Here is a 27341-nt window from a genome sequence, read left to right as displayed (position 1 = left end):
CAAGTTAGGCTATGTCCCTTCGACAGTCTTGCGTAATAATGCCTTTGGGTTTCTTTTTAGATTAACCTCTAAAATTTATGTGAAAACAAGCAACTATATTTTCAGTTCCAACTTAATTTAATTTTATGTTACTTTGTGTCAGCAAATCATTTGGGTCTGCAGCTATTCTGCCTCATCACTTGCAGCTGACTCAATTTACGTACACAGCTGTGTCAGCTGTATTTCTGTAGCCTTTAGCAAGTGGCTCTGGAACCATGTAGAGTGCACCCTGTGGCAGATGGCTTCCTATGCTGGCTGCCACACAGGCAGCCTCCCTGGGCTCTCATGGTGCTGTACTAAGCCTTTTCCAGACTTACAAAATTGTGTAATCAAGTACACAGGGTCCAGCAAGGTTTGGGTCAGCACTTCTGTCCCCTGTATGGAGTGTGAAACTGGCCTTGAGAGTAGCCTAAGAGAAATTGGACCACTTGAAAGATGAACTAGGAGACAAACAAGAGTGTGCTTATATTAGGCCAGAACAAGCGATATACAATTTTTCTTTTGAGTCTTCCCATGCAGTCTTGGGATGGTTGTTGTTTGCTTTTCCACTTCATAGTCTTTGTCTGCCTAAAAATTTTTACTAGTTATGTTCTTCTTAGAAGAGTTAAGGGATTGTTGCTAAGGGGATGTTGTTTTCTTACCATTTCTATTTCTGCTTTTAGGTACCATGGTCCTCACTCCCAGCTACTTTACAGACCTTCCCTTCAGTCTACATTCAACTTTTTATAAGGGAAGTTGCTTTAGGAGCAAGTGACTTTCTGGCTTTGTGATTGCCTCTCTTGGCTGTGGATTGCCCCTCTGCCCTGCCTTCCTGCCTTTCCCTAGAAACCTGATGACAATAAGGGGGAAAGAAAGAGTTCTTGACACTGAGGAAAAAAACCCACAACAATTTTTTGTTGCTCAAAGCCATGAGCACTTTTTGTTCATTAGAGGGATGTAAATGAACTGTGTTTCTGTCACTACATGTACAGGTGAGAATATACTGAAATCAAATTTGTATATTGTTTTGCAAACCCAAAGGCTGAAATTTAAAATTAGTTTCCTTTAAGTAAAATTCCTGTAGGTATTTATCAGTTCAATATAAATTTTCCAATTTTCCTATTATATTTATAGATCAGACTAAAACCTGTGGCTTACATGAGATAGCTGTGTGGCATAAATTTTAGATAAACCATAATTTAAAGAAATATCTTGTTATTTGGTTTCAGTAGTAATAGGCAGTTTGAATAGTGTGGTGCTAAAAGTAATGTTTTATGGAGAGCATTATGACTATCTTGCCATAGTGTTATTCATCAAGTTTTGTCATGTATCATAAATTGTAAAACTCATCCTACATGCAAGCTCAGTTTGGGATCTTTAGACAATTACATAAGGAGGTGGAAAAAATAACCACAGACGCGACAATGGGTTAAAAAAAAAGTCAGAAGTTAGGGATGGGTCTGTAACACCAGACAAGATGCTGAGACTACTTCTGTGGTAAAGATTTAAGTTCCACTGGGGGCCAAGTGTTAGAGCATTACAGGAAGAGCAGAGTCGAATAGCTTCACCTTAGAGATTTCAAAGTCTCTACCTCACTCTTTAGTTCTTACTCAGCTTCTTTCAAATGTGTTTCTTATCTTTGCAGGTTATAAATTTAGTAGCAACACAAGACTCATGCTGCACAAATGCTATGGAAATAGAAATTTAGTGCAGCCAAACTCACAAAGTTTAGACATCTGGCCATCAAATTAGACATTATTTTCACACAGTTTCTTTTCAAAGTTTTAACACTTTGAAATATTAAAAAAGCTATAAAAAATATTTCAATTTTTGATTAAAAAATAATTTAACTCAATTAGATTTTTTTAACCCTTTGAACCATAAAATATTTGCGAAGTTAACAATGAAAATTTCAAAAAGAAGACTCACTGTGTTTATAATTGGTTGTCTCAGAGAAGATGTGTTTTTCCTCTCCCCAGAGAGAACAATAACCAGTTCTAACAACAGTATGTCCAGTGAGCCTGCATTTATGTGTACTCATGTAATTCATATCCAAGAGGGTCAGGAATTACAAATCAAAGCTTTTACCTCCAGTATTCTTCATAACATTCTCAGTTCCTCACCTGCAATCTTTGTGGAGCAAAACAATGAAATTCAATTAAAAAAAATATTCAAATAATGACTTATTACAGCTAAACTGCCAATTTTGGCTCAAATCAGGATCTGGAAAAAGACCACACACCTCTCACTTTGATATTTTTGCATGAAGATTTGAATTATAGCTATGTATTTCGAAGTGTGTTGTGTATACTTGGAGAAATTCTCTTGAACAGACTCAATAGTATTTGTTCAGGTGTCATATCAATGGAGGGAGCCGAAAACTTAACATTATATTCAGCTATGATTCTTATCAGCCTCAGTGTTGTACTTTGATTTCCCAAAAGCCACACCATTTAGCTTACTTCATGACTGAAGCATCTAACAGAATGTCAGGCAGATGATACTTTTATGTCTCAGCAGTGGTGAAAGGAGTTAATTACGGTTTGGTTTGATGTTTCTTAGATGGATCATAGTATCATGAGATGTAACTTTCATTGCTAATAAGGACTTGCAGCTCTGGTATCATGATGGCTCACACATTATTTTCTCTCTTGGCTGTGTGTTGTCAACACTTTATGTCCAGGAGTAACACTTTATGTCCAGGAATACTGAAAAAGTTATATGTAATATATATTTTGGGAATATGGTCTCATCCCATAGAGCAGGATATTGCACTCATAGATACCTACACATCACAACAATCATATCTTGCCCCAAATATTTTCCTGTACCCAGGCATTTGATACCTACTTGAATTCACAAGTGTGATAATGGTCTTGTCCCAGCTCCTCATGACCTACACTTAACAATACCTAATCACTGTTTCTACTGCATTGTTACTGAATATCACTGAGATGGCTATTTTAAAAGTCACAAACTTAAGATTGTTTTCCCTCTATTCTCTTGTTAGAAACTATTAGTAATGGCATTTCTACTTTTTCAGGTCATAGTTTATTTATGAAAACAATTGATTGAGCGATATATAGCAGCATCAAACTTTAAATAGATTACACGGTCCATTCTTCATAAATCACATTGGTCACACATTCTTAACTTTTACAGAAAGCTCAACTGTTCTAATATTTTCCACTAACAACAGAGGTTGTCCCTCTAATAATTGCATTAAAAACCAATTACTTAGTTTTTGTAGATTATATATAGACAAATTTTAAGTGTGAATTTGTATTTAGAAAATCTTTCCCTAAACATTCTTGGAATGAAGTATATCAGCAGCATTTCACACTAGGAAACACTACTATTTTTACAGCAGTATTGCTTTCACAACCATACTATGTATTCTGCAAAGTGTTTGTGTTCTTCACATATTATCTGTTGTGGATGATGTACTGAAAGTGATATGTTATATATTTATTCACACTTCATTTTGGGGCTGACAATTGTAGCATATACTTTCCTTCTCATACTTCACCAATTACCTTAACCCTGACCTGCATGAATGTAATTTTCTGCATTAATGAGAAGTAGCTGTCTCTGTGAAGAGCCTGAACAGAGTAAACACTGTCAGCTGTGTCAAATGGTGGTGACAAACAGCTTTCACTATTTATTCATGGCTGCTGGTGCTGATAGAAGAATTCACACCTATTCAAATGTCTGTTTATTTGTAAGCAAAGGACTACGGTGAAGTCCTGAAGACTGAGGGAACATGCATTCTAAAAACAGTTTCAGTTTGGGGTTATACTGTGACATAGTTACATGAATTGTGTATTGTAGGAAGCTTGCAGCTGTTATGCTGCAGTTTATAGTTCTGAATGGGCACTGTAGAACAATAACAAATTTGGAAGTACAAATCTGAGCTTGACAAGCACCTGAACTTGTACTTAATTCAGAAAGTAGAACTAATCAATACTCAAAACTTCTGTATCAATTCTGTTTCCAAAATTGTCATTCAAAACCTAAAAATGTTTAGAACTCCTCACAGAACAGAAATTCTGATACTTTTTTCCCATTTATAGGTGTTTAAATTTTGAGATGAATAGTCTCTGAAGGAAAAGGAGACATTGCCTGTGATGAGCCCCAAGGAGTTCTCCCTGCTTCTGCAGACTCCCAGGAACCTGCACACTTCAGTGGGAGCAATCTACCACCAAATGTGCACATAACCTGTGTGAGAACCAGAGAGATCAGTTTAAAACACAGAAAAGAAAGTACTTTATGCAGTGGCTGGTGAATTTATGGAACGTGATGTGAAGGCAGACGGCATTAGATGCTTTAAAAGGACAAATTCATGGGCAGTATATCCATAAATGCATAGTGGGAAGAATCTAGTATCAAGGATGTAATTTCTAACATCCCTAACATGAAAAACATGGGGAATGGAGCACAGAAAGGAGGGATCAGACTCATGTGCTGTCCCTGAATAGCCAGTCATACTGTCACTTTCAAAAGCAGAATACTAGTCTAGGTGGACCATCAGTATGCAACAGGGCATTTCTTGATGCAATTAATAATAAAATTGACTTAATTCTATCAGTTCCTTATTTTGAGGACTGAGTTGTGTAAAATACTGAAACAAGAAGCATTATGGCTATTCAAGGATAGAAAGGAAGAAAAAAAATTCAGTAAGAGAAAATGGTAATTAAAAATAATGTTTGAACAGTGCTTGAATGACCTGTAAAAGAAGATTCAACTTGATGGTGTATACATCCAAAAACATTGGCAGAAAAACAACTGAGAAATGAAATACTGATTTATGACATGGATGCCAAACTGGGCAAAAGTTTTGTTATGTAATATTTATCTACCCATATTACTTTACATTGGGCAGTGTTCAACTCCAGAAGTCTATGTAAAAATTTCTTTGTTGCGCTTGCATATTAAAGTTGCTAGTCAGTGTAGGATTTGTCCAAAGTCTACTAAAGTACTTTGAAATTGTCCTATCGATCACGCCTCATACACAAGAGTTAAATTGCTTGCTAGCAAAACAGGCCAAGTCAAATTTGGGCAGCATGTGTACTGGAGTATTGGAACAGCACTCTCATGCATGTTCCTATGCAAACAATTTCCAGGAAAACATTGACTAAAAAGAAGCTGTTCTGAGAAATCAACAAAAAGTGGTCCAATGATTTGGCTCAAAAGGCAAAAAGAAATGTGTCCAGCCTGACTAAACAGCTTGAATATTTCTGTCAATTTTTTTTCAAATACCTGGAGAAAATATATAAAGAAAACAGCAATTGGAGATTGTAATTTGAGTGTTTTTCCATTTGGCTTCCTGTTTCCACTACTTGATTAAAAATTCAGCTTCAAAACTGCCCTATTACTCTTCTAATTTGGATGCAGACACCCATATGTCTTTTCAGTGGAAAAGGTGGGAATTTCTCCCATCCAGGTTACTTTGGTGACGATGTCACCTCTGCTTGAAAAGTGGGAGCTGTGACTTTGAATTTCTCTAGTCCAAAGTGGGAACTGACCTGAGATGTTTTTGATTTCTTTGACATTCTATGGTAGGTCATAGAAAGACAAACAGCAGCTCCATCTCAGTATCTACTGACACTGGCATTATCTTGAAAAGTACCTAAAATATCAAATTATGAGATTTCTGAAAATGGCAGAAATACTTATGCACCATGAAGGAGTAGAAGTTCATATTTGTTTTGGTGCTGAATGTTTTTATTGGCTATCTCTTTGTGCTTTTTCCTTTGTGATGGGAACTCTGACCCGCCTCTGGGTATCCTCACGCTCGCCGTTGATTGGATGGACTAGGAGGTTTATGCAGCCTCTCTGGGGCTGTATTGATGGAGGAAGGGTAGCTGGTTGATGCTTTGAAAGAGGACTATCTTTAAAAATCAGGCTTTTAAAATCTTCATTCTTTCTCACATCCTCATTAGTTAGTTAATATTTAAGGGATCTTAATATATCTTAAATATTAACTGGCCTTTACATGCCAGTTAGATATAGAGCTCTCACTGTAGCCAGTGGTGATTCTGTAGCTGAAATGCTTATGACTCACAGTGATTGAAACTCTTGTGGGTTGCCTGTTTAGCTTGTATGTCTAAAGAAGGTATATTATACTAGCATTCAGAACCCTTGGAAATGTTTTAAACAAATGTATAATTATCGTTAGCTTTGGCTCTAATAATTTTGCTCTGTTAAGCTTCTGAAATACCTTGACTTAGACTTGGTTACTTAACGAATGTAAAGCAGCAGGCAGATGGCTTTTCATCTATTGTTAAATTTAAAGGGCTTACTAGTGCTAATTATTTTGAAATGGATTCCTATGGTATTATGCATTATTTCAATGAATAATGCAGGACTGCAATTTATTGGCAGAACATTCACAGGAGTGCGATAAATCTAGAATAACATAAAAGCAGAGTGGATACATATTTTAAAAGCACAGCTTGGGGAATCATATTAGTGTAACTCTACAAACCATCCTACAAGGGTGCATATTTTTAAATGTGATCAAATCAAGAGATTTTTGGTGAGAGGCTGGGGTTTATTCTATATATTATTATGACAGCTAGGAGACGTAGTTATTGAAATTGAAACTTGTGTACTAGATTCTGTGCAAACTCAGGAGTTAAAAAAGACAATCTGTACTCTCAAGAACTTGCAAACCAAATATAACCCCAAATGCAGCACCTGGATACAGTCACCCACAGGTGAGCGAGTGAGGAGTAACAAGAAGACATGCACAGCTAATGTCATAGGCTGTATTCTCTGGGCAGCAGCAGTCTGCATTTTGTTGTATGCACCTCTTCAAAGGAGGATATAAGAAGAAAAATGGCAACAGTGAATGAACTAGCTCTGCAGTTGTTTAAAGTGAGCCCTTTCCAAGCTTGAAGAGCAGTTAGAGAACTGAACAGAGAAATCCCCTACTAAATACAAAGAGAGAGAGTAAAATGTAAAAAGTTTTTTTATTGTTTTATTTAGAATAAAGTATGGTTTTATAAAAGACATTTCAGTCTAGGGATGCTGACACTCATGAAAAAACAGCTGCACAGATTTTTGGGGTTTAAACCTCTGACAAAGCAGCATCACGTCTATTTCATATGCATTGCATTTGGTTGCATTGTAGGGCACAGGGATTTAGACAGTTATTTTTACAGTTGTAATAACATTTAAAGACATTTAAATTATCTGATAATGGCCACTACTGGAGACAGGGTACTTATCTGGGTGAACCTTTATTGTGTTGCAACATGACCGCTTCTGTGTCCCTTCCATTAGATTTGCCTGTAGTATTGACATAAATCTTTCAGGACTCACTCTTGGCAACCTTTAGTTTCAGACAAATCCTAGAATACAACAGGAAATACATACAATGGGAAGTACTTCTTAAAATGATGATGTTATAGAGCAAATAAAAATGGCAAGATAACAAAGAAATCCTTGATTTGTATAACAAAGCAAAGGAATCAGGTTAGTTTTAGTTGTAGAAATGTATTGAAAAATTTGGACAATAAATTAAATATCCTATAGCTAATTTAAGGAAGAAAGCCACTATATTCTTTTGAGATTACTGATTACTATTTTGTATACTTAAGAAATTCAGTGTAAGGTTCACAGTACCTTTCAGCACTTGAATTTACCATGAATATGTAGAACTTGTACAGCTGCAATGTATTGTAGCAACTCAATCAGATTAACGATTTATAAATCAAAGAGTGTGCAAGTAGGACTTTACATTACAGACATTTTTTCAAAACCAATACTTGCTGAAAAGTAAATAATGAGCATTTAAAATATGCTGGCATATACAAGCTCAATATGTTAAAGCACATAAGTTTGTGAGTAGTATATAGTAGATATAAATCACAAGTAGTGTAAAATTAAGCATCTGCAATTATTTGCTGTTATAGGCTTGTGAACACTTCTATATAATAGAGGTTTATATTCTTAGGTAGAAAAACTTTATTTATTTTTTAATTACGTTACAAATGTACTGATAAATCAAACTGAGAGGCAAGCCCAATCCTCACTTCCTTGCTGAAGTAGATACATTTCTAGAAATGAAGTAAATATAAGAAATCGTATACCCAAGGTCACTTTGTGGAAAGGTTGTTAAGTTAGTATTAAGAGACTCCTAAATTAACATTTGATAAAAAAGAATCCAATAATATTTTATTTTATGATCATTGTACATCTAACAGTGTAAAGGATCTTTTGCACTTGTGCCTAGGAGCCTCAGCCAAGAACATGGGTCAGTGTCAGAAGCAGTTTATATGCTTTATGCATATAAGCTTCTACGATAAAGCAATTGAAATATATAGACAAAAAAGTTTTAGAAGATAAGCAGTGTTATCACTTCCACCTTAAGAAGATCAAGGGAACTATGTTAAAATTTTAGAATACATTAAGGCTCCTAAATGCATTTTTAAGCAGTAAAATAAGTAGACTGTTTTTCTAATACACCAAAGACCCATTCAGCCCTGTTGTTTGTTTGTTATGGAATTGTATGAGTCATTTTTATGTTAACCATTATGCAGATGCTGAACATGACAAGTATGCTGAGGAGATGTGATTCCAGCACTTCCAGATAAGAGGGTTTTCCACATTCATTTTGATAAAAATGCCAGACTGCAAGAATATAGGTCGTAGGTTATATCAGGGTAGTAATTGAAGTAATTTAAAAATTTGACCCTATGAAAATGAAGAGAAAATAGTGAAGCTCATAAAATTAAAGCACCAAAGTCATTCATGAAGTATATATGCTGCTCTCATTGGATCTTTTCTGAGGATTGACTTGGTCTAAATCATTCATAAAAAGCCATGTTATGAGCTGGTTTGATTTAATTGTCTTAACTTTCTAGGAGAAATAATTGTAGCTCCACCTACAGAGATATTCAAGCTAACCTGATGACTTGCCTGACATATGCAGGGCACTGAAAGTGACTACAGAATGTGTTTTGGGTATTAGTCCTTTACGTGAAGAGCAGCTCTTTTTTTTTTTATTGCAATAAGTTTAAACTGTAAATTCCTTAAACAATAGACAAAACTCTCAGAATTGTAACCAATTGAAATCAGTGTACTGGAAAATATAATTTGAAGAAAAATGTACAAAATTTTCCACACAATAGCACAAGGCCTATGCCCTCTCCAAGGAATAAAACAGTAATTAGTGAGGCAGAATTTTATCAAATTAAGGTAGCAGCAATGATTGTATGGAATTATAAAGGTATTTTATTTTTATTAAGTATTAAAGTACTCATGCATGGTTGATGCTAATTTACAGAGTGCAGATAGATGAAAATTTAGTGCATCTGATTTTAATTAGCTGAACTATACAGTATGCACACTAGTAAATGGAAACTGGTTGAGAAAATATTTGCTAGAAATTTCTATTTGTATTTTCATAATTTTCTGTAGGTTTTGCTTTTCTGTAAATAACTTTGTTCAGTGCCAAAACATACTACACTTCAGAATGGAGTTTTTATAATGGAAGTTTATATTCAGGACTATTACTTTGTCCTGATCTACTCAGATTTTATCTAGAGATGCATATACAAGGTGCTATTAGAAAAAGCTAGCATGACCAGCTACCCTGAGTTTTCCCAGTGTCTAGCAAGCCTGACTTTTCTGGGGGGCAATTGTTGCAAATATTTCAAAAGCAGTTTTGAGATTGACAGGCATAAGACTTTGTCAGTTATTAGATTTGGGCAACTCCTTCCAGCTGGTAAAGAAAATATTTTTGCAGGGCTGCTGCATTTGTCTTCAGGACAAAGATGAGGGAGAATTTGCACTAGAGTATTCCTTCATCCTTAAGGTGTCTGAAAGGTTAAATTGTATAATGATGACTCAGTCATCCACTTATAAAGAGCTAAATGTTTAATCCTAGTGTCAGTTGCCCTTCCAAGTTAACCACATCCACTCTGAATGAATTACACCGTGAAACAAGTTTAGAGCTCTCTTGATCGCTATTTTTTTTTTTGTTGTTGCTTTCCTGAACATATATATGGGTAGACAAGACTTCTATACTTAGAATATAAAGAAAAAGATCTGATTGAATTCTTTGGCATTTGTACTTCCATAACTTTTCCTGAAACTCATTTTTACTCTAGTGTTTTTTCTTGATCTTCTGTTTTCTTTTCAGTTGAGTTTCTTTGTAGGCCTGACAGTCTAAAGCCTCTTGGAAAGCGTGCTGTGCTCTGTATGTCCTCATTTAGCATGCAGGTTAGTGACTGTCATGACCATGATTCTAATAAGATAGTCGTAGTGTCCCTGGCAATATTCTGACACCACCCTCTTTGGAGGTGCTACCAGCCTCTGGAAGTGCCACCTAATCTAGGGACATGGGTCTACAAAATTCAAATATAAAAGAATTGACAGGTTAGATTTATATGAGTAATCAAAATGGTGAAGTACAGAGTTAGAAGTACAATTTTTCAACTTGAGCTGAAAAGCCAAGTTCAGTAGCTGGCAACTACAACACATCCATTTCCCGGCAGATTGAGCCCTTGTTTTCAGCAGCACTGGGAAATGGAGAACCGCTGGAACTAAAATTGTCTCAAGACTTCCAGTGAAATTCCAAGAGCCAAACAAGAAGAGCTTGGATAGAGTCCCAGCATGGCAAGCTGCCTCCAGTCTGACACAAAGCCTGGGACCTGGGAGAGCAGGACAGTCTGGCTCCGAGATTCTTGGTTTCTCAGCATCCTAGGTTTACAGGGACAGAACACCCCAATATTTCAGACAGCACACAGTATCTTTCTAGCTCCTCAGGTCCTCAACAACCTGCAAAGAGGTTGCTGAGGTGCCAATGCTATTATGTTCTCAGAAGCTCACTGGATGGTGAGACCAAAGCACCGTAGACTTTCTGCTTCTTTGGAAGCCAACATGATGAGCTGTCTGGCAACTTTGGCTTGTGCTTTCATTACCAGTTTATACCTAATTGTCACTCTGCTTTTTATTTAACGAATTCCTCCCCGAACCCTTTCTTTGCCAACATTCTGGTTTTAGCTGAGAGGTTTCTTTCCTCTGGAAGGCTGTGAAGAAGGAGATATAGTAGAAACAGTCCTGTAAACTCTTGAACTGCAGTGTTTGCTTTCTTAAGAAATGTTAAGAATTAAGATTTTGCTTCCAAACAAGACATAATAAAAATATCAAACACCCGACATTTCCCAGAGATGATTCAAGGTATTTCTACTAGCAGATAGATGCTGTGGACCACCTACAAAGTAACACAGTAAATGACACACTGCTAATCACAAAAACATGAGCACTACAGCACTTTGTATCCCATAAGACCTTCTATTTATATAATAGAAGTGACAGTTCTATGGCCCAAAAAGTATAGAGGCAAAAATGAACTATTCTCCTGAGCTTTCATCTGAATGAACGTTGTTCTAGTAGTAGCAAAGCAAAATAAACAGTTAGTAACAGGGGATATGAACGTTTTACAATCTGGAGAGTTAGCAATTCAAAGGGGAATAGGGTGGAAATGAGTAAGAAGAAAATTAGTTTTACTGTAAGTGTTGCTGCAATTGTACATATTTCATATTGTTTTAAATTACATTGAAAGAATCACATATATCTACCAGCAGATAGGGAAATGCATGTTAAAAACTGTCTAGTTCTCCTGAGTCACCTTAAAGGACTCTAATTTGCACAGGACAGATGCTCAGTATTTGAAATTCTGTAAGGCACTGTGCAATGGGAAATAGTTTTATTCTCTCTTACAGTCCCCCAGTCACTACCTGACTTGTGGTAGTGTCAAAGTCAGTATAGAGAATTTCACTTTTAGACAACAAATAGTTTAATGATCTATTTATATGCTTCCTATTAGCATTCCATAAAGTGCATTTTTTTAATAGGCATTCACTGCTAGGACCAAGTGTCCTACGGATTTCATCTAACTTAACGGAATTGTACTGTATGAAGCCAGGATAAATTATGGCTGAGACAGAAGCTCATTTGTAACCATAATTGTGAGAGCCTTATTCATATCTTTTTTCCATTAGTTCTTGGAATTTTTTTTCCCTTTAATTCCTGGAATGAATCTGTATATCTAAAGATGTTTCTTCCATTTAAATTGAAACAAAACTGTTAATTCATAGAACTAATAAAAAAACAGTTCATAGAAAATAAAGCTTTTATTAATTTCTCCAGCTTCCTCCTCTGTCCCAAGTTTTTCTTTATTAAGAAAAACAAACAAACAAACAAACAAGTCTTACTATGGAAATGTCCTGAAAGTCATTTGCTATCATTTTCTTTCTAACAAACAAATAGCTTTGGTGTGTTTCTTTGTTTCTTAAATTTATGATTTTTTTTTCTGTATTTATGCAAATTCTGAGAAACTGTAGCCAAAAACAATTCTGCTGTAAAACTGCCTTAATTTCAGGCTTGTGGAAATTGCTAAAAAGTGTTAAAAATAAAACAAATTAGATTAGCACTGAATTTGAAGACAGGGAATACTATTCAATTAGAAAGGAATAGAAACATTTTTTCATTATGTCTAATCATCTAACCCTGCAAATCCAGATAGGACAGGCAGAAATAATCTTCAAAGCTCATATTTAACTCATCATGATCCTTTACTAATACATCATATGTATCTCTTCTCAGCAATTTCATATAATGAACAGTGGAAAAGTTTAGTGCACATGGAGCATAGCGTGCTAAGGTTTGATTCTGCAGTGAGAACAGGATCAGACCCTTTTATCTGCAAAGACTCAAAAATAAATATACAAACCCAGATACTTACAACAAGGTTCCTGAATTCATATTTAGGTGTAATGTGAAGACCATATTTTGAAAACAAGCTTTTTTTCCTTCCCATTTACAACAGAAATAACTACTAGTACATAAGTATTTACAGAAACAAGTATTGCCACTTACAAAGCAGAGTGTTGATAATTTGAGCAGGACTGCTACATGAAGCACATGTTTCAATGTATGATAAGCAACGTATCATTATCATTAACTAATTTTTGTTAACAAACACTTTATGCTAGTTAGTAATATTATGGTCTTAAGAAATGTGTATATTTTTGTCATTTAGATCTGTAATGAGCTATACTCAGTGGAATGGCATAATTGTCCTCATTATACAGTTATTGAAGAAAATGTATGTCTGTTTTTGTTGCTGGGATTTGGACTCTGATCTTGCATTCATTTAAACTGATGGTAAAACTCCTAGTGATTCAGAGATGGAAGGATAGGCCCCCAGTGGAGTTGCGTAAGTGGCTCATGGAAGCAGATGGTCCTGCATTTAAATGTTCTTTGGGTATTTTTTCCTTTCTTTCTTTTTTGTACTCTTCTGAATCTGTTATTTGATCATTTCAAACAGAAGGAGGGAGAAAAAAATGCCACAAATCATATCTGATTTCTCCTCAGCATCTCCTCAGCATTTTTTATTGAAAATCTGAAATCTGGCTTGCTTTTTTTTTTTAAGTTCCTGGAAGAGAAAAATAAAGAAAAGATGAAATAACATGCAAGTGTAGGACTGAATTTGGGACCTCTCTGGAGCCAGAGGATGTACTTACGTTCTTCTTAGTTTTGCTTCATTAACAAAGTTTAATCCTAAATTATGTTAAGGCTTGAGATGATCAAATTCAGAGTTGTGTCTGCAACCCAAATAATGACTCTCTATAGGATGCAAAAGCTGTGTTCATTATAATGAAGTTACTTGTTCAGAATAATTCCCAAAATAAATATACAGGGACAAATTCATGTTTCTGCAAATGATAGTCTGTCCATGTTGTCACAACTGGTTGGCTACAGTGAAACTGTGAACTGTCTCGCCCTGTATTCTGCGATTACAAATATGAAAGCACAACAGCGGACTTAAACCTAAATGTTAATAGGCTGCTCCAAAGAATGCAAACCCTAAACCTCAGCAAGGACATTGGGATGATAGTACTGTATGTTTGCCCAGTGCACATGATAAAATACTTTTCAGTAGACTTCACTCAATCCATTTTGATATCTTCTTTTCAGATGGTCCAATATCTTTCTTGGGGGAGGGAAGAGAAGTAGTTAGTCTGTAGAACTGTTAGTCTGTAGAATTATTTATTGAAAGCCAGCAGGTACATGAGCAGTCAATATTCATTATTCTTTACCACTGTAGTGAAAATTCCTAAAAATCTCTTAGAGGTGATACATGTGCAGAAAAGAGTGAATAATCACTTGTGAAGATTAAATTAATAATATAGGGCAAAAAAATGGAGAGTTCCTCTAGTGCAAGCATGTGTGTCCTCTTGACTGTAATCAGACTGTTTTCATGAGCTATTATAACCTGATTTGGTTTGACCTATCTTTTTCCCGAAAGCAAGCTTGAATACATATACAAACATATGTGCACACGTATGTGTACCCACCCACCCCACCCCCCGGATGTAATACCATATGTAATGAGACCATACTTGGTCTCAAGTAAATTTCTTTGCCTATTTACTTCACATAAAAAGGCTAAGTGCTGTGCTTCTATGTGAAGCAAGAGAGTGTGACTAATGGCTTATTTCTCATCTTCCCCAGGTAATTCAGTTTCCTCTAGAGTTACATCTGTTTAGCAATGTAGAAAAAAAACACCAATCTTTATGTGTGTGTATTCCTGAGTGTGTTCTCCAAAGAAGGAATGTCAGGAACATGGTAAGTTTTGTATTTTTTTAATTCTTTTTTTTTTAATACTAAGAAGTCTGATTTTAATTTATTTAATGATCGTTTCCATAATAGTAGCCACACAATGAAATAATTGTGCTCACATACACTTTAAATACAACTAATGTGTGTTACTCTGGTGCTAGTAATTCTGTCAGATCTCCACAAATCTTGGATGCGGACTATGTTCTTTTGAAATATTGATTATCATGAAAGAGAATTTTAAAAGAAAATGTTAGAGGAAAACATGTTTAGAAACTGGAATATCAAAGGTAAAAGTTCTCATTCTTCCTTGGTCAGAAATAAGCTGTATTTTGTTGCTTTGTTAGACTTACATTTGTGATAGGAAGGATAGAAGTGAGGAACTATACTTATCTGCAAAGCACTAAATGAATTTGCTGGCAAGTGTCTCTGGGTCAACATATGAGCCTCATTACTTTGACAGAAGTAAGAGATTTCCTTGCTATTCAGCTAAGTCGCAGTAACTTGTTTTTTTCAAGATAAATATGTAGACAGTTATGGTGGCTCTGCTGACTGCTAACTTGTCTAATGGAGGTAACTCAACTGAAAAAAGAATCTGTGTGCAATTCTTTGCTTTCTCCATTCCTTTTTTTCTATTTTTTAATTTCTTTTTTTTTTCTACATGCTCTTTTGATTAAGCTTTCTTTCCTTGATATTCAAAGACACATAATTTGTAAAGTGGATTTATTTCCTGCTGTCTGCATAGCCCTGGTGGGCATTTACGAATCAACTCCATTTCTTCTTTGTATTTATTTTGCATTCATAACAAGCTTAAAATCACACTATTATCAAAGCTTCAGGAAATAAATTAAGTCCGTATCAATGTTGTATACATATACATCTGTATATTTCTACTTTTCAGTTTTAACTTTTATTTTTTCCCTGAGGTTTACAACAAAATTGTTTTTACCATTACACGCTATTTTAGAGTTTTGCCTTTGAACAGTATATAAAATGTAGATAACTGTTAGTAAATATTTTAATAGCTTTCATGTGATCATTGGAAAGTATAGTTATTGATACTCATGGCTTACAGTCACTTATAAATGCTTAGTCTGTACTCAGGGGAGTTGTGGAAATGTAATTAAAAATATCCACTGCACATCTGGTAATCATTTTTTCACTATTTATAAATTATAGGTGAATTTAAATATGACAAACACTTTCCTTCTTTTTATACTTAACCTTGAGAAGGGTTGTGCAGAACTGGGACTAGGTATATGTTTGTTTCTTAAGATGCTGAACAACTTAAGGAAGTTCGTTGCATTTAGTGGGTAGTTACAGGACCAGTTGAGCTTGAATTGGTCCAATATCTAGCTCTCCAGTAGATTGCCTTCACCAAATTAATAATTTTTTTTTCTGATGATCTTTAATTTTTTTACTTTTTTGCTCAGATGACCTTTCTACTTCCAATGGTACTTTTGCAGTCCTGGAAAGATGAGTTAGGTTAGAGGTCACTGTCATAACCACTGCCAACAATGGTCAGCACTGAGAAATTCTAGTAATGTGAAGTTACGTTTTCTGTGTCTTGTGTCATCACAAGGCATAAAAGTCTTACTGAATTTTGTTTCGTAGCTTAAGCTTGTTGACAGAGTTCAGTGTTCCATCTCCAAATTATATCCTCAAGTGCTAAAAATCCTCAGTGATTCCTTGTATATGGAACATTCATGCATATGTCTTTGCACTGAGACAATGGCAGGAACAGGTAGGAAAAAGTATTTCAAGTTTTTTCTGTTAAAGATGGAGACGAAAGATTTTCTTATAATTAAATAAAGACTCTGATTGTTGTACAATTGTCTCTTACCAGGAGTGGAGCTTGTAAGTAAAATATAAAATATTATGAGATTCAAGACTAAGTCAGTGAGCTGTAAAGAAGGAAAAATCGGTAACATATGTACAGATTTGTGGATAGATTGCAAACAAATGGAAGAAAGCTTAAGGTTGATATATAGGATTAAAAAATGTATCTTATCAAAGAAGCTGGATAATCATCATGGCCAAAATAACCATCAGTAGAAGGAAAGAGACAGATCTATTTGGTCAACATGATGAAATGCAGTCTGCAAATAAATATATGATAAACCAGCATGGGTGGAAGTCATCTCACATAGCTGGGGTCCTTTGGTAATCACCAGAAAAAGAACAGCCACTTATTCCTGTTTATCATGGGCACCTATCTTACGATGGACTGAACAATGCTGTGGAAGTATTCATCTCCCTCTGTTGAGGACAGAGGTATCCTCCATGACTGGATCACAACATACAAATGAGTATTAGAGATGTAAAATAAAGTGAAATCATAATCACTCAAATACCTCACTTCAAAAATTATCCACTTATTAGAAATTTCTTGTGGTCTAGTTCCTTGCTGAAGCACAATAAGTCAGTGCAGCTTTCCTGCACATTCATAAATTAGGGAGCACAAGTCCAAAATATGGAATCTGAGACCTGAAGGATCCTTGTTAGACCCACTTGTGGAGGGTAGATTTGGAAAAAGACAAGGACTGGCTTCCTATTTATAGTGATGGACAAGGTAATGAATTTAAAATATCCATCAACTTTTATTGCCAAAGAAGATTGTAGAGTTGCTGCTGCAGCTGCGGAGAAGTTTAACAGCTGGTCCTATGTGGTATCTGTAAGCAAGATAAAAATTCTCATAGGAAAAAAAAAATCCTGTAAATGAAATAGAGCTGTGAAACAATGACTTACACATTAATTATCATTTCAGGAAAGCACTCAGGGTTCAATTGGTTATAAACTCTAATTCCAGCCCATCAGTCCATTTACCTTTAAGTTCACACTGTACTGTAGCTAGTTCTAAATGTGCTACAGTTTCCATCGAAACAGGGATGGTAGTCTGTATACATATGGACAGTTTCAAAAAGGATTTTCTTGATTAAGTTTGTTTTGATAACTACAGTTGAGGAAGTATTATGGGTAGGCAGTTGAAAATCATCTTAAGTAAAATAAAATAACTTCTCAAACATCATATTCTCTCTTACAGCAGGAATATCTCCTGCTATGCATGGTGCAGATTGATCAAAAATAGGAGAAAGTAATACTATTCCAAAGACCTGGAAACCATCAGAGAAATGTGCACAGAGCCAATAGTGTTGTCCTGACTGTTCCATTCATTCAAATACACTTTTTAGTCCATTTCATAGAGGTTATTTCTATTCTGGTGAAAGGATAGATGTCTTTGAAGGACGGGACATGCTTTAAGATAATATATTAAATTATATTCTTTTGCCAACCGCTATGTGCAGGTAAAAATATTTTGTGTTTATAATGAATTCTGGTGAAAAGTCTTTAAGTCAGTGGGTTGCCCACTGGTCCCTTCCATTAGGTAACAAAATCTTGTTCTGCAGCCACCAAGAAAAATGCATTCTCTTTTTGAAAACAATTTCCACAGACACTATGTAAAAGCATAATCCTCCTCCTAATGGCCACATCTGTGCATCTGCAAATGGGCTTTTTGAAATGACTTATTGTCCAGTTATTGCATATGCTTTCTATCTGATCTTGGAAAATGTGGTTGTACCACTTGGTTTTGTCAAGTCTCAGGGACAAGGCAAGGTGGACTGAAGCAGTATGTAGATGACAGGTTGTCACTGTAAGGATGGTATTTCTTTGTCTGCCATTCTTTCCTACAAGCAGTACAGATATAAGACCATGTCTAGAGATAGAGGGTAGAGGGTACTGGAACTTGTACTGCACTCTAGGAAAGAAATAATATAGATAGTGAACAGTGTATTGAACAGAGACCTGTGGAGATGTGTGCTGTGTTCCTCCAACTGTTGGATGACTTCAAGCTAGACACTGTGTTTCTGTTGTTTATCTGTAAAATAGAGGATATTTTGATACCTTCTAGGGGAAAGTCCTATATAAAATAAATCTACTGCTCTAAAAAAAGTAAAGACAAAATTCTGAACCCTGGCCATGTACATTTTCATGCCAGTGTTTAAAGAAATGCTGAACACAGCATCCTGGCCAATTTTCTAGTCTTTTGATTACTTTCTGCCTTCCCAAATTTTCCCTTCAGTTTTCCTTCAATGTGCTGTTCAGTGTTGTAGTGTTGTTGTGTTGTTCAGTACTTCAGGCAGCTGCTGTATTCATAAGGTGGTTGCATTTCAGTTGCCATATATGTTCCCAACCTAATTCACAGGTGAGCTGTGAGACTTAAGAGTTCCTTAGTGCCATTCTCAAGAACAAAAGACAATGCAAAAGATCTGTCCAGGATGTTATTCTGTATATGCTCCCGCCTATTTTCTCCTAAATTAAATACCAGTCCTTTTAAATCTACCTTTTTCACAAAAGATTTTAACTGATATTTAACAGATATTTAACCAATTCAACCCAAATAGTAACAAAAACCTTTGCCCTCCCCACTGAAAGCTAACTCTTTACATGTTTCCTTATAATCTCTTTTCAGATCTTTCCTCTGTTGTATGTGCACATTTAATGTCATTTGCTGTGAGTGGATCCATTAAGCTTAGCTTTACTTTACAATTACAAAGCTTCCTTACATGTTTCTTGTGAGAGAATGTAAAGTTCTCTGTAAGGTAGGCACTCAGCTCTGCATCTCATCTCTCAAGGGTAGCTTGCTTTGTGCAGTATGAATCAGCGTACCAGCAGTCATACCATGACAACTACATTTACTCTACACCGACAGTGACTGCTGTCCTCAAATGTGAATTTAAAATTTCAGTAACACAGTCTCATGAAACCAATTATATTGATATCAAGGCTCCTATTCATGAAAGTCATACTGAAGCACAAGCCTGTGCATAAAATTCTGAATATGGTACCTGTGCTGGTAGCTAAGGTTATTAGCTAATGTCCTTTCTGTATTATACATGCAGTATCATTACTGTCTAGATTGCAGTAAAACACTGAATGGGCTGGACACATTCCAAATGAGATAGAGGACAGTATCTTGGTCCCAAAGAAAGTAATCACAGACTTTCTTGGGAATTTCAAGGCAGAATCAAAAACACAAGGATGTTTCTACATAGAGGCCTGGCAGCTCTGTATGCCTAGCTTCCATCTTTTTTGGGTACCTACAGCTTGCTGCCCATTTTCATCTCTATGTTTTCGTACAAATGCTTCAGTATACAATGACCAGCTATTGGGAAGAAAAAACTGCGATTATTTCTAAAATGTATTGCAGTGCAATGTATGATTGATGCTGTGAAAACAGCAAACCTGCTTGATGCTGCACAAACACAGAATGTGGTCCATTATACCCACTGCTAGGTGTCGACATGACCAAGTTTATTAAGCAGAGGAAACCCTATTCTGCAACTCTTACTCACTCAGACATTCTTCAGTTAAGCAGTAAAGATTACATCTCTGTTTTATTATCTATAAGAGAACAGTAATATTATATGTGATTAAATTTCATATTTTACTCAGGTAGACTTAAATCTGTTAGCCTGTAAGCTTGGGGGCCCAAGTAAAGGATACTGATTATTATCTCTGAAGAAGGGTAAAGTTTCTCAGTTTTGAAAAGTCTATTCTGTTGACTGTTGATTAACTCATGGAGTGAGAATTCTTCAAATTACTTTCTGTGGGAACAACAGCACATGAGAAAGCCTTTCTTATTCCCTTCCCTAGGCCACAAAATACACATTTTTCTTCCTGTCTCAAATACAGAGACTGTGCAGTTATATCAAATCTACTGCCTTATTCAAAATACATATTTATGATTATTTTTCAGGCAAGTTTAAGTCCCTGTGTACCTTATATACTCAGCAACTGAGAATAAAATGTCATCTGTTTATCTTTAAGTCATAATTCCCTTAATGGTTTACTGGTACACACACAACCAAATTGCAAAGTTTCATTCTGGAAAATGAACTGAACTGCTCTAGAACTCGGTATTCGGATTGGATGATCTGATATAAGCCACTGAAAGTCCTATGAGAAACTTGGATAACAGAGAAGCTGAAGATTCAGAAAAATCAGTTTTCTGCATAGTATCTCAATATAAACATACACACATTTAGGTTATTTAATTTTAATTACATTTGGAATTTTAAATATAAGTTACACTGCTACCCAAAAATTTGAAAGGAAAGGATGAAAACATAGGAAAGAAGCTTCTTGAATGGGGTTTCCCAGTGTACTTGAATAAAATATTCAAGTTCTGCTTATTAGACTTTGGTGTGTTGTTTTGTTATTAAAATTTAAAAAAGTCAGAATATGAATTTATTCACAAACACAGCTTTTGTTCCTAAGTTTATGCTATTCATCAACATAGTACTGTACAATGCACAACCAGTACAAACCAAAAATGAAAATAAAAATATTATTCTGCTTTTGCATTTTAAAGATAGGATAAAAGATTGGTGCATAACTTGAGATGGTCAAAATTATAATAATTCACTAAACTTAGTTTTTCAAAATGGTATGTATTTTCTATTAATTCTAAACTCTTATTGTGGCAAACACATAAGATAAATGGAGAAAAGCTTCATTTAATAAAACCAAGAAGAGGAGGTGGATGCAACCTTTCACTTTAATATCTTCACAAATAGAGATAGTGAGTTCATTGATGGCACAAACTGTTTTTCATAAAAAAGGAATGGAGATTAATTACATTAACATAGAGTATTATTTTCTGATAATGTAAATTCTAGCAGTCTACCCCCTCTTGGAGAGCCCAAATGAGGCACTATGTTTTTGTAAAAGTTAATTACTTCACCAGTTATGCACCTCTATGTTAAAGTAAGAAGCATACTAATTTCCTTGCTAGATGGGTACAAATCCAGAAAATGGTTGGATGTATTTTATGAAGGTCAGGATAATCCATAGGTTTATAGGTTCTAGCTTATTGAAGACACGAATATGATTATCTCTAATAAACTGAGGTTAATATCAGCTGAGACACCCACAGGTAATAACTCTAGGGTAATTGATTCAAGCAAAACAAATAATATCCATCAAAAGTACATTTTCAAAGAAGTATTAAAGATTTCTCCAACAGCTGAAAACAATGGGAAAATCTTACGCTCTTTCTATAACAGTAGTCTTCATAGGAACAAGAGACGGTAGTTGAGAAATCAGAGAAAATAGAAGTCTTCAAGCCACCAGTTTCTAAGCTCTCAGCAGGTTTAGTTGGACCCTGTTTTGGAGGCCAGTGTAAATTCATAAAAATGTAACAGTTTTTATGCAGAGGCGATTGGTAAACTGAGACAAAAATCATTTAATCAAAGAGTTTCCAATTAGCTCTCATCTTTTTGCTTTTCCTAAAGCTATATAAACAGCTGGAAGTTCTCAGTGTTCACATCTTTATGGCATTTAATAGCTGCCAGAAAAAAATTAATCATAGTGGTTTTTTTTTTTCTCTACAGTTATGGAATATTTTACATTAGAGATTTTAGAGATGGGCATACTATCCAAGAATTGGAGCTTGTAGATGCATACCCAAATAATCTGTATGCTTATATGAACCAATGATGTCCAACCCAGTCTGTATTCTTTCCACTGAGTTCAAAGGGCTTAGCAATAGAAAAAGCCTGTATGTGTATTATATGAAGAGCTGGTGGAACTGGTCAGCTTACTGGTTCAGGTATGGCTAACGTGGCCAGGAGCAATGGAAAACTAGAACTAAATTGGAAGAAAAGAAAAATGGAAATACTGGGAAAACTAGAAATAGTTTTCTAAATACTCTGTTCCTTTCCCTTCTTTTGGGTCTTTCAATACCTGGGATTCTTTCTCTCCATGACCACCCTAGAAGTTATGGAGGTGTTTTGGGGTATTATTTTGGTTGGTTTTTTTTTAATTCTACTGTGCATCCAGTATTTTGTCATATGCTTTTCTTCTTCAAAACTCTTTTTTATTTTTAAACAACAGGTTCTAAAGGAGAGAAATAATTTGGAAAATTGAAGTATTTTGCTTCAGGACAAAATTAAGCCTATTCAGTCACAGTACTTTGTGGAATTTTTGTTCCATTTTCCATTTCTTCACTTTCCTTTTTAAGCTTTGTACTCTAGGCCTCAATTGATTAAGATGCATAATGCTGTCTTCCTATTATCAAACTTCTGGGTGCCCCATGGGTGGGAAAATGTAACTTACACCAGAACTGGTCTTTCCATAGAAATTTTTGATTTTCATGAAACACTGTTTTCAGATGGGTAACATTTTGTTTGAAGTATGTTACAAATCTTAATGGCAGGCTTGTAAAACTATACTGAAAATGTCTCTAGTACTGCTTTGTTAGAAAATTAGAAATACTTTCTCCTGTTAGGACAATTGCCATGGTCTCTCTGGTGGTATTTAAAACTTTGGAGCTCAGAAGAATGTAGAAATTAGAAATAACTGGTCTAGATGATAATGTTTTGATTTGAAATTATGTCTATTAGCATCTGATTTGAATTTTAGATTAATAGCTGGGGTTTTCTTTTCTGGGGTTTTCTGGGGACCAGTTCTTGTCTTCTTAGGGATGTACTTTTACGTACTGTAGATGGGAATAAAGTCCCTGTAGTGCACATAAAAAATATGCTGGGGAAGACAGTCTGGGTTATTCCTGCCTCGGGCAGAGGCAGACCCATCCATGGGATTGCTTTTGCTCAAGGACCTGGGTGCACTTGGTGGATAATGCGGGAGGATGGGGAAGTCCGATGTGTACCTCAAGGGGATTTGATTTTGGGTGAGAATAGCCAATGATCTGAATTATATGATGTTAAGTACTAAGTATAGTTATAATAGTTATACTAATAATACACAGATATACTAATCATACTAATAATATTATATGCCATACTAATGTTATTACAATAAGAATCACCCAGATTAATGAAGAATAACTTCAGTGAAACCAAGCAAAGCACAGTGATGATGGTACCAGAACTGACTTCAACATGAAACAATCCAACACCACATACCATCTCCATTTTTCCTGCCCTGAAAGATTATTATGACAGATGGAGCCCAAAGTCATGGACTAAATGAACTCACCGAACATTTTAGAGGGATGGCCCACAGACGAAGGGAATGATATCTCTGTGTGTGTGTATATATATGTATATATATATAAAAAAGGGGGTGGTGATTAATGAAAATGTACTGGAAAATATGAGACTTGAGCATGACGCAGATGGTATAGAATAAGGGGTGGATATTGTCCTGGTTTTGGCAGGGATAGAGTTAATTTCTTTTCTAGTAGCTGGTACAGTGTTTTGGATTTAGGATGAGAACAAAGTTGATAAGGCACCGATGTTTTAGTTGTTGCTAGGTAATGCTTACACTAGCCAAGGACTTTTCAGCTTCCCATGTTCTACCGACTGAGAAGGCTGGAGGTGCACAAGAAGCTGGGAGGGGGCACAGCCAAACTGGCCAAAGGGACATTCCATACCATGTGACGTCATGCTCAGTACATAAACCGGGGAAAGCTGGATGAGGGGGGCCGCTGCTCGGGGACTGGCTGGGCATCGGTCGGCGGGTGGTGAGCAATTGTACTGTGCATCACTTGCTTTGTGTATTATTATTATTATTATTATCATATTATTATTATCATTATTTTATTTCAATTATTAAACTGTTTTTATCTCAACCCATGAGTTTTTCTAACTTGTGCTCTTCCAATTCTCTCCCCCATCCCACCGGGTGGGGGGGAGTGAGCGAGCGGCTGCGTGGTGCTTAGTTGCCGACTGAAATTAAACCACGACACATGCTATTGACTTTTCTTTGTTTGCCACACAGGTATTATTAAAGCAATTAAAAAAGCAAATTCTGCATTTAGATGTATAGACATGCAATTCCTGCTAAAGTCAGTGGGATTTGTATTAATGCAATTGAAAATAGAAGTATGTCCTTAATGTCTTGATACACAGAATAACACAGATTGGTTGGAAAGGACCTCTGGAAGTCACCTGGTCCAACCTCTCTGCTCAAGCAGGTTCACCTAAAGCCAGTTGCCCAGCACTATGGCCAGACAGCTTTTGATAGGAGAAGTTTGAACCCACTGCTTAAACACCACTAGGATGCCTTGGGAATATTGCATGTTGTAAAACTCCAGTGAATTTTTAGTTCTGACTAGTATCTTTTAATGTTTACTTCTTATTTTGTGCAATATAAGTGCAACTTTTAATATATATGACATAGAGGAATGTAGGGCTTCTGACACAGCTAACCAACACTCTTAAAGATACAGTTGTGCTCAATTAATTTTATTCATATTAAACAGTTATGGGATTTCAGGAGGAAGGCCTGTATCTGGCAGACTAAAGTCTCATTTCAAGTGGTCACATGGAGATTTAAAGATTAAATTATACAGAATTAAGAAAGAAAAAATTGAAAAAGAGAAACAAAGAAAAAAAACAACCTCCATTTGGTAAAATGTGTAAGAGAAATATTCAATATTGTGAGGAGGGATTAGGGTGGCAGAAAAGAAAAAGGAATTTTTTTAATACATGAAGGAATTGTATATGAAGCACGGAGGAAGAAAGCAGCCTAGAGAAGAGAAGGCTTCAGGGAGACCTTATTGCAGCCTATCAGTACTTAAAGGGGGCTTATAAAAAAGATGGTGGCAAACTTTTTAGTAGGGCCTGTTGCAACAGGACAAGGGGGAATGGCTTTAAACTAAAGGGGGGTAGATTTAGGCTAGATATAAGGAAGAAATTTTTGACGCTGAGGGTGGTGAAACACTGGCAGAGGTTGCCCAGAGAGGTGGTGGATGCCCCATCCCTGGAAACATTCAAGGTCAGGTTGGAGGGGGCTCTGAGCAACCTGATCTAGTTGAAGATGTCCCTGCCCACGGCAGGGGGGCTGGACTAGATGACCTTTAGAGGTCCCTTCCAACCCAAACCTATCCTATCCTATCCTATCCTATCCTATCCTATTCTATTCTATTCTATTCTATTCTATTCTATTCTATTCTATTCTATTCTATTCTATTCTATTCTATTCTATTCTAAAATGAGATGGAAAGTACTAAAAAGAATTATTACAAGTAAGGTCAGAAAGAAAAATTAAAACCAAAAAGGAAAGTGATGTAATGAAGTATTTAAAGATGAGAACAAGAAACTTGCACGGAATATGTAACGTAAGGGAAAATTAATGAACAGAGTCAAATAAGTGACTCCTATAATAACAGCAGAGGGTGAGATGCCATTTTTGCTACAGTCTTTTTGGGTGACTGGATGGAGTGAATTAAATGAGGTGCTGGCACTCCATTTCAGCCTCTTGTAAGTATTTAATTTTCTGTAACTCATCTAAAATTGTTCTTAAACACCTGTTGCTTGTGAAATTTCTGAAATGACCTTAAGTATATCATTGCATCAAATTCTTAAACACAGATCACTAAAAACTGTTTTCTGGCAAACAAATTTTGAATTCCTCATCGTTAAATTGTAACTAATATAAGTGCCATAATGGTTTTACTCTTCTTATTCTGTGTGATAAATAGAATAGGGCTGTGTTTATGTATATTGTAATCACATTTCTAATTGCTAGGTGTTCCCATTTGATTTCAGCAAGACTTAAGATCCCAAAGTGGAAGACAGCCATATTGGCTTTTTCTTTTTTAATTTTAATTTTTATTTTTAATATAAACTGGTTACTTAAGCTATTCTCAGTCTAGTTAAGCTCTGCCCATAGTGGCTTTTAAAACATCTCGCTTTGTTGTTTCTAATCTCTGAACAAAACATGCCTAGCTGTATCCTTCCAAATTAAACTCTTCACAGTTTTAGAATGTTTCTGTGATAAAATAAATAGATTGCTAATTATGCTCCTTTCAATCTCCAGATCCTTGGGTTAACTTCACCAAGGGTTACAAGATGAAGGCACCTGTCCAGGAGCTATTACAATAAGGATACCAAATTATAGGTCACTGGACAGTCATCGAGCAGCACACAATTTTATTTATGCTGACATAGCCCACTTTGGAGCAATGAATCTGAGGTGAACGGCCTCTAAGCCTGTCAATTCTCTCAACCACCTTGTCATCATGTGTTGTCTCCTGCCTGTGGCGGTGTGCTCCCCCTGCCCTGTGTAAGCAATGACCACCAGTCAGGGTTGTTGTGGCTGCATCCAGGTTACGCTGGACTTTGGGAATGGATGGCAAAATAGTAGTCAAGGGCTGCCTGGAGCAGTGAGTCAAATGACTTGCTGATATGCAAATATGACTATAAGTCAATCATCTTACTTTATAAATATTGGACATCCCAGGGCCTGTTGAGCTCTCCTGCACGGCAGTGGGCTACACAGCGGGATCTCCCCTTGAGCAGGGACACCTCTCAAGGTTACTCCTTGAGGTTGAGAGATTCCTTGCCGCAACAGATCCTCACTAAGTGACTAATAGCATGCTAAGCTTTGAAATCTTAGTTAAGTGATATAAAGGATTGATTGCGCATATATAATCCTTTAGACATAAACTGTTGACCAAGTCTGGGACAAGGATTTGATCCAGCCGCACCTAGACTCCTCTCTGAGAAGGAGTCTAGAAAGCAAGGGGGTCCTTTCTGAACCTCATGGCTCAACGGGAGGGTCTCCCTGACAGTTTTGTCTGACCCTGTCCTCTATGCAGTAAATAATCAAATGTATCTTGCCATCGAATCTTGTTCACTGTCACATTTACCATTAAACTTTGTTAAAGCACACTTTAACTCAGTGTTTTCTATCAATAAAGTATTGTTGCTTTTCTCTTA

Source organism: Aptenodytes patagonicus, chromosome 1 (assembly GCF_965638725.1).
Source record: "Aptenodytes patagonicus chromosome 1, bAptPat1.pri.cur, whole genome shotgun sequence".
NCBI classification, from domain to species: domain Eukaryota; kingdom Metazoa; phylum Chordata; class Aves; order Sphenisciformes; family Spheniscidae; genus Aptenodytes; species Aptenodytes patagonicus.
Note: the sequence above shows the minus strand (reverse complement) of the source record.